At 46.1% G+C, this 9056-nt stretch overlaps 1 long non-coding RNA gene across 1 annotated transcript in view; it reads left to right on the top strand.

Annotated features, from left to right (window-relative positions):
- The window catches only part of LOC139025516 (uncharacterized), a 22299-nt gene that overhangs the window by 2112 nt on the left and 11131 nt on the right, over positions 1 to 9056 (top strand). Inside the window, exon 2 of the long non-coding RNA XR_011477108.1 lies at positions 6345 to 6391. This is a non-coding gene — a long non-coding RNA (uncharacterized lncRNA). The remainder of the gene's footprint in view (positions 1 to 6344; positions 6392 to 9056) is intronic.

Raw genomic sequence — 9056 nt, 5'->3', positions numbered from 1 at the left:
GCTCCTAGGGTCAGGTCTCAGAGAAGAAAGAGAAAACTAGGATATTATATGAGAGCATACTTAAAATTCACAAGGATAGAAGGAGAGTACTCCATCTACCAACTGACCCTAGCCCCCCGACCACATAAATACTGCAGTCAATAAATACTGGAGGTGAGACAGGCGTCAGAACATGTGGCCCCATCGAAACCCGACATCAACGGTAAGGATTACCCACCCACTTGCAGCACGCCCCGACATAGAGGGAAATCCTGCAACCACCAACTTAAATCTGAGACGAAGGCGAGTATAACACAATGTTCACACAGCACAACCAAGGGGGCGCCCCAGACAGGAATGATCACTCGACTCAACCCACTAGTGACGCCCTCCTAGGACTCGGATGAAAGAGCACCGCAAGCAGTGACTCCGCCCTGTACAGGGTTAGGGCAGAAGAATCCAGTGGAGAAGGGGAACCGGCCTGGCAAGACAGCAAGCTCTCGTTGCTCCGAGCCTTCGTTTCACTCAACCCTGCAACACTCATTCATATGCCTACTGAAGATATCTTCAGTAAAGACTTAAAGGTTGGAACCGATCCGTCCTCACAGGTAGTCAGACTTTGCAATAAAAGGAAATTATAGAGAAACCTGTCCTTCCGCTGTTTGTTTAGATTTAGAAACAGGCCGTCTTCTGCGTACGTCGTATTGTATTACGGCAGAGACCAACTCGGAAAGATAGTAGGAGCAACCCATGTTAACGCGTTTAATGTTACAGTAACCTTTGAAATCACCCGCTTAACATGGAAGCCTCAGTTGTAGAAGCTACACTGGAGTAATATATCAAAAATTTCTTGGTTCTAGCAGGATTCTAGCAGCGTATTAGCCACTAACTGATAGTTTATTATCTGTTATCCGGGTAGCCGGAAAAGTAGAGCATTGCAGTAGTCTAACTAGAAGAGTAACAATGCATGGATTCATTTTCTGCCTCATTTTTGGCAGAATAATTTCCTGATTTTTGCAATGTTACGTAGATGGAAAAAAGCTGCCTTGAAACAGTCTTGGAATGTTCTCAAAAAGAGCAGATCAGGAGTCAATGAGTAACGCCAGTTCCTTTCACAGTTTTATTTGGACGACTTACAACCATCAAGATTAATTGCTCAGATTTATACAGAAATCTCTTTGTTCTTGGACCTAGAACAAGCATCTCTTTTGTCCGAGTTTAAAAGTAGTAACGTTTTCAGCCATCCACTTCCTTATGTCTGAACACAGGCTTCTTAGCGAGGCAATTTTGGGGCTTCACATGTTTCATGAATGTACATGCGTGTGCATTCCGCATACGCAGTGAAGTAACAATTATGTCTTTCGAATAACTCCCAAGAGTAAAATAATAGTGAAACAATAGTGTCCTAAACGACTTTGAGGAACACCGACTATCGTAAGTTGATTTGATAGAGGACAGACCATTCACAGTAGACAACTGATATTCTTTCGACAGGTCAGAATCATAACCAGGCCAGAACTTTCCGTCGTAGACCAATCTTGGGTTCCAGTCTCTCCAAAAAATATGTGATCCATGTGTCAAAGCAGCACTAGTCTAGTAGCACAGACAGAATGCATACCCGTGTCTGACGCCATTAATAGTTCATTACCCCTTCACAAAGTGGCTAGTTCGTGCTATGATGGGTTCTAAACCAGACTGAAGTCATTTCCTAACATTTTTCTCTTCCAGAAGGCAGGTTGCTGCGCGATAAACAGCTTTTCTAATTGAGAGAATGGAAGATTCGATAGTTACGGCGAATAGTGTTTGTTATATTTTCGGTCAAGGTTGTATGGCTTTGCAAGAGGGCTTATCACTCCTTTTAGTGAGTTTGGTACACTCGAGTGGGATAGAGCGCTGTTTATTAGTTCAACATAGAGCGCCAAGCACAGAGCCAGCTCTCAGCGTTTAGTAGAATAGGACTCCAGTTATGTAGCTTGAGTTTAAGGCCATGATTATTTTAGTTAGTGTCAAGAAATAGTTATACTAATAACACTTAAGTGTCTCTCCGAACCAGGCCTCGCTAGTGTGCAGATTCCAGGACAGCAAGCCTGGAGGAATACGCAGATTCAGAGAAGGTCCGTAATTTGCTTTCTAATGGTCACTGATCCATTTTCCTCAAAGAGTTCATGAATTTATTACTGCTGATGGACAGCATGCTCTCTCTTGTGGAATTTGGGGCTTTTGTTTGCGACTTTTTAGTTAGTTTCGCATACAGTACAAAACATCCAATATTTTGGATTTTTATTTTCCTTTGATTAAGTGAAGTCAGACTTGATCGACAGCTATGTAGGGCTCTTCCGGTACTGTACGCGGTACTGTTTTCAAAGCTTAGTGGGACTTCCAGTTTGGTGTGGCGCCACGTTCCAATTTCCTGGAATTTCTCAAGCTCGGGTTATTTTCTGTATACAGGGAGCTGTTTCTTTATTCGACAATGTTTTTCTTGTTTAGGGAACTGATCTAGGTATATGCTGCAGGTTTAATTGAGTTCCTCAGTTTAGAGTGGTTAACTGATTTTTGTCCTGAGTCCTTGTGTAGGCAGAAGGATCTGGAAGGGCACACAGGAATTTTGGTTGTCCTGATCTATAGCACACCTTTTGATCTACCTGGTTGGGTCTGCAGCAGATATTTGCTTCGATGCAAAAGTACTAAAATGTGGTCCGATAGTCAGGATTATAGTGGAAACATTAAGATCTACACTTTATTCCATGGACAATCAACTAGTCCAGGTATGACTTGTGGCAGCTAGTAGGTCCAGAGACATAGTTGGACAAAACCCACTGAGTCTATGGCGCCGAAAGGACTTTTGGAGTGGGATCGTGGACTATCTCCACTGTGAATATTTAAAATCACCAAAAATTAGAATATCGATCTTGCTATGACTACAATGTATGGATAGGAATCAGGAATACTCTAGAGAGCATATCGCTACAATGCTATCATGGACCAAGGTAGCCTAGCTAAACGTCAGCTATAAAAGTTGATTGAGTAGCTGCATAATTTCTCACTGACTAGAGCGCAAAGACGGAAACGATCCATTTTCTATTTTTTGAAAATTGAAATTTCTGATCGTAAATGTTAGCACACTCGCTTTGCGGGATGCACGGGGATTATGTTCACTAGTGATAACCAAGTGAGCTCATTTACACAGACTTCATCAGGCTTACAGCCATGTTTCCAGTCGGCCAATCACATCAAATTTGATCAGATTAGTTCATTGACTATGACTGCCTTGAAGTGAGGATCTAAATTAAGAGACCCTATTTTGAGATGTGAGTATCACATTCTTTTCATAATGGCAGGATATGGAGGAGGTCTTTATTCCTAATAAGATTGCTAAGGCGAACACCGCATTTTTAGTTTTGCCCAATCCTATTCGACACGACACAGTCTCACATGGTATGGCTGAGCTGAATCACTAACAAATCATGACTGTGCTATGCAGACCTCACTAATGTGGCAGTTGGGCTATAACAGCCTGCTGCACTGGCCTGACCCTTATTTCATTGTGGCTAGAGGAGTTAGAGCCTTATCTATGTTTGTAGCCAATAATATGAGAGCAACCCCTTCCAGTAGGATGGGTCCCGTCACATCCTCAGCAGTCAGCTTGGTCCTGTTTGTGGGTGAGTCAGAAAGAGGGCCATTATCTATCAAATGCTACTCGTTGGGAGGGAGGAAAACAGTTTTTCAACATCGATTGATGCTGAGACTCGCTGTAGAGCTGTCACTTCCCCCTAACTGGGATGGGCCAGAACAAATTACTCGTCCAAACATCTTCTAGCTGATTTACAGCTGAAGCTTGTTGCACTTGTGACCTCTGCTGTTTATCCAACATCGTTGGTGCCACGTGGATACCAATTCTCTATACTCTCACAACTCCGCAGACTTTCGCTTTAGCCAGGACCATCTTTATTGCCTTAACTCGGTAGCCCTGCACCCTGGTAAAACAGTGTATGATCGCTGGGTGATCGCTTTAATCTAATACTGCGGGTAATGGATCGCATGCTGGTTTTAATTTGTCAAGCTAATGGGAGCCTTCGCTCTCAGACCCCGTAACGGAGGATAGAGACAAGAGAAAACTCAGAATCAGACTCCGACTCGATAACATAATGGGAGTACCAGGTTGAAGTTTCTTCGGCTGACATGAGCGACACGGATCGTGGCATTCAACAGCATTTCCCTCAGAGCAAATGATGAAAGTTCTCGGCTGCAGGACGTGCGGGGGTTGTATACTAACGTTGAGTCGTATCTACTTATGTGGCACGACGCTGTTTCTTCCTTTCGCTCACTGCAAAATTACTTGCCTAACGTTGGTCTGAAGCTGGGCTTGTAGCACAGCTATTCTCGCCGTAAGGCGATCGTTCTCCTGTATATTATGAGTACAGCGACTGCAATTAAAAGACATCATGTTAATGTTACTACTTAGCTTTGGCTGTTGAAGGTGTTGACGAACCATGTCCAGATAAAGCGTCCGGAGTGAAAAAGTTGAATGAGGGAAAAAAGTTTAAAGTTTATATAAACGGTAATTAAAAACAAAACAAAAAAACGTAAAGTTGTCAGCTAGCAAAGTAAAGTAAAGTTGGCAGCAAAACGCACAGCAACACGTCTGCAGACTCAACAGGTAGTGACGCAGGTAGTGACGCAGGTAAGAACTCGACCCTCTTCCATTGAGATTGAGTCATACTCATAGTAACTCCTCTTAATGGCTCATCCCCTCTGGCATTTAGCCACCGTTATCATATTGCCTTCATATTAGGGCATGGAACCTGTAGAGCTACAGATATAGACAAAAATAAACCTGCACTCGCCTTAAGCCAGGTTCATGCATGTAGGACCATAGTAACAGACCTTGGCACTTTACAAAAATAACCATACATGACATCCTGCTAACTCCACTGAAAGGGACACCCCTGTTCTGGAAAAGACCCAAGAGGTGTAACCATAGCAACAGTACATAGTTATCCATAACACAGTTACAGGAATAACCAGTTGTGTCCAACCCCAGACAGGTGCATGTCTAATTGTCACGACTGTGTGGAGACACGGACCAAGGCGCAGCGTGCTCTGAGTTCTAAGTCTTTATTTCTTGTGAAACTTACAAAACAAAAAGGAAACAAACAACGATCCATAACATAAGAGGTGCAACAGGCACTAACTCAAAACAAGATCCAACAAAACACAGTGGGGAAATGGCTGCCTAAATATGATCCCCAATCAGAGACAACGATAAACAGCTGCCTCTGATTGGGAACCATACCAGGACAACATAGAAATAAAACACCTAGATAGGAACACCCCCCCTAGTTACACCCCAACCTAACCAAAATAGAGAATAAAAAGGCTCTCTATGCTCAATGCGTGACAGGCCGTCCCGTCCCCCCGTCCCCCCCCCCAAAGGTGCGATCTCCGGCCGCAAAACCTGTAACCAACTGGGGAGGGTGGGGGGGTGACTAGTGTCGGTGGCGGCTCCGGTGCGGGACTTTGCCCCCGCCCAGACCACGGGTCCGGCCATGGAGCCGGGTAAAACGCTGTGCCCGGACTGGGCATCGTCGCGGAAGGCCCCGGCCATTGAGCTGGGTTGGACGCCACACCCAGGACTGGGCTAAGGCGCTGAGGAAGGCCCCGGCCATAGAGCTGAGTTGGACGCCACACCCAGGACTGGGCTAAGGCGCTGAGGAAGGCCCCGGCCATAGAGCTGAGTTGGCCGCCGTGCCTGGAATGGGCATCGGCGCAGAGGAAGGCTCCGGCCTTGGAGTGGGACTGGACGCCGTGCATGGACCCTGTCTGCTATGGGGGGCTCCTCTCCTCCCTGTCTGCTATGGGGGGGCTCCTCTCTTCCTGTCTGCTATGGGGGGCTCCTCCCCTCCCTGTCTGCTATGGGGGGGCTCCTCTCTTCCTGTCTGCTATGGGGCGCTCCTCCCCTCACCACCACCACCCAAAAATATATTCTCCCTGCTTAACATCAAGGAGTCAAATCCCAAAGATTATGCCTGGCAAATGTTAAACCCTTAATTTAAACGTGACCTAGGCCCTAGACAGACAGACAGACAGACAGCTTTGTACGACAAGTTAAGACACGCCTCTCTGCCTATTTGTTTGAATCAATTTCTGTCCAATCACCAAGCCTGTTAGAACAGATCAGATGCCAGAGGTGTTGAAACTTTGTGNTACTTGTGAAGCTATGCTAGCTATGCTAATCAGTGTGTGGGGGGATGGGGGGTGCTCCCGGACCCGGGGTAGAGGCTCGTTAGAGGTTAATGTTCCTTTAATATTCCCCTGCATATTAATATTATTTTTTGACTTGAACTTTTTCTATTAAAACAATACAGTGTGGACTTGTGTGGAGAGTGCAAGATCAAACCAGGCCTGAGGAAATGTGAGTCTGATTGATGTGTAATGTGATATACAGGGTTTCTTCAGTTTGACATTTCCTTTAAAACAATGAGTAAGTACCATCAGCGAAACAGAAAAACATTTCACATTCCTGTTTCCCTGGCTCCTCATTCTGTACGTGTGTGTTTCTTCTACAGATTCCTGTGAGCTCACCCTGGACCCAGATTCTGCACACATTGACCTGAGGATAGGAGGACAGTGGTGTGGAGAGAGGACAATGCAAAACAGTGGGGACGGTGCTAGCATAGGAAACGAAGCTACCAGAGGGGAAGATTCGAATAAATCGATTGAACCATCAATTTTGTCAAGATCCCTCTCTGTACATTGTACCCAGGATTTATCTACTAGTCGTTTCTACTGGCAGGTGGAGGCCACCGGATGGTTTGATATTGGGGCTATAATCAAAGAAAACAATACTATCTACAGTATGTATGACCTCGTGTTTCATCACAACAGGTGGGAGTTTAGACCTCGTGTTTCATCACAACAGGGAGAGGACAGGGGGAGAGAAGCCCCCCATAGCAGACAGGGAGGAGAGGAGCCCCCCCATAGCAGACAGGGAGAGGAGCCCATAGCAGTCTGCTATGGGGGGGCTCCTCCTCTCCCTGTCTGCTATGGGGGGCTCCTCCCCTCCCTGTCTGCTATGGGGGGCTCCTCCCCTCCCTGTCTGCTATGGGGGGGCTCCTCCTCTCTCTGTCTGCTATGAGGGATTCCTCCTCTCCCTGTCTGCTATGGGGGGCTCCTCCTCTAAAGAGAGAGATTAATCTCTCCAGAGTTCCTGTGTCTGTCTGGCCCCTGTATGTGGTACTGTGTCAGTCATCTACAGTCCTGAGAGAGCTGGACCTGAGGGACAACAACTGTGGTACTCTGGAAATGAGGATTCTCTCTGCTGGACTGAAGGAAACCCAACTGTGCTTACAGACTCTTAGGTAGATTATACATTTATATTGTGAAAGTGGCAGTAGCCTAGCGTTAGAGAGGCAGGTAGTCTAGCGGTTAGAGAGGCAGGTAGCCTAGCGGTTAAGAGAGCAGGGAGCCAGCGATTAGAGAGCAGGTAGCCTAGCGGTTAGAGAGGCAGGTAGCCTAGCGGTTAGAGAGGCAGGTAGCCTAGCGGTTAGAGAGCAGGTAGCCTACGGGTTAGAGAGGCAGGTAGCCTAGCGGTTAGAGAGGCAGGGAGCCTAGCGGTTAGAGAGGCAGGTAGCCTAGCGGTTAGAGAGGCAGGTAGCCTAGCGTAGAGAGGCCGGTAGCCTAGCGGTTAGAGAGGCAGGTAGCTAGCGGTTAAGAGGCAGGTAGCCTAGCGGTTAGAGAGGCGGTAGCGCTAGCGGTTAGAGCGTGGGGCCAGTAACCGAAAGGTTGCTGTTTCTAATACCCGACGCCGACAAGGTGAAAAACCTGTCTGTGTCCTTGAGCAAGGCACTTACCCTAATTTGCTCCAGGGGCCCCGTACTACTATGGCTGACCCTGTAGGTAGGCCCTCAGAGTAATCATTTTTAACTGACTTGCCTAGTTAAACAAAGGTTACAAATAAAATGTAAAAAGCATACTGTAAACCTCAACTTAGGTAGATTACATATTTGATATTGTGAAAGCATACTGTAAACTTCAGAACCCAGGAACAGTAGAATAGGAATGATTGAACTGCATGAAAATAGAATTTAAACATTTTAACCTAAAAAATATATACTCTAGCAGCTGTTCATTGTTTTATGCTGTCTCTTCTCTCTGTAGGCTTTCTGGTTGTCTAGTCACAGAGAAAGGCTGTACGTTCTTGCTTCCGCTCTGGAGTCAAACCCCTCCCACCTGAGAGAACTGGACCTGAGCTTCAATCACCCAGGAGACTCTGGAGTGAAGCTGCTCTCTGATAGACGGAAAGATCCACACTGTAGACTGGAGAAACTCAGGTAAATGGAAAATGTAGTTGATTTGAATTTTGCTTCTGTAAATTGCCGCCGACAGAGATGGTCACTCGCTTTGCGTTCTTAGGAATCGATGCAATATTTTTATTTTTTTTCTTACATTGTTAACCCAGGAAATCTTAAGTCTTATTACATAGTCGGGAGGAACTATGGATATAAGCAATGTCAATTTACCAACATTACACCAGGAATACGACTTTCCGAAGCGGATCCTCTGTCCGGACCACCACCCAGGACAATGGATCTAATCCCAGTAGCCGACTCAAAACAACGGCGCGTAGAAGGGGCAGACAGAGCGGCTCCTGGTCAGGCTCCGTAAGACGTTCTCACGCTCCCGAGTTTACTACTCGCCAATGTCCAGTCTCTTAACAACAAGGTAGATGAAATTTGAGTAAGGTTGCCTTCCAGAGAGACATCAGAGATTGTAGCATTCTCTGTTTCACGGAAACATGGCTCTCTCGGGATATGTTTGTCGAAATTGATTCAGTCACTGGGCTTCTCCATGCATCTCGCCGACAGAGATAAACACCTCTCTGGAAGAGGAAGGGCGGGGGTGTATGCTTCATGATTAACGACTCATGGTGTAATCATAACAACATACAGCAACTCAAGTCCTTCTGCTCACCCGACCTAGAATTCCTTACAATCAAATGCCGGCCATTTTAACTACCAAGAGACTTCTCGTCAGTTATAGTCACAGCTATGTACATTCCCTCAAACAACTTACTGGAT

This window comes from Salvelinus sp. IW2-2015, unplaced genomic scaffold (genome assembly GCF_002910315.2).
Source record: "Salvelinus sp. IW2-2015 unplaced genomic scaffold, ASM291031v2 Un_scaffold2800, whole genome shotgun sequence".
In the NCBI taxonomy this organism is placed as follows: Eukaryota; Metazoa; Chordata; class Actinopteri; order Salmoniformes; family Salmonidae; genus Salvelinus; species Salvelinus sp. IW2-2015.
This window is presented reverse-complemented; position numbering and strand designations above follow the sequence as displayed.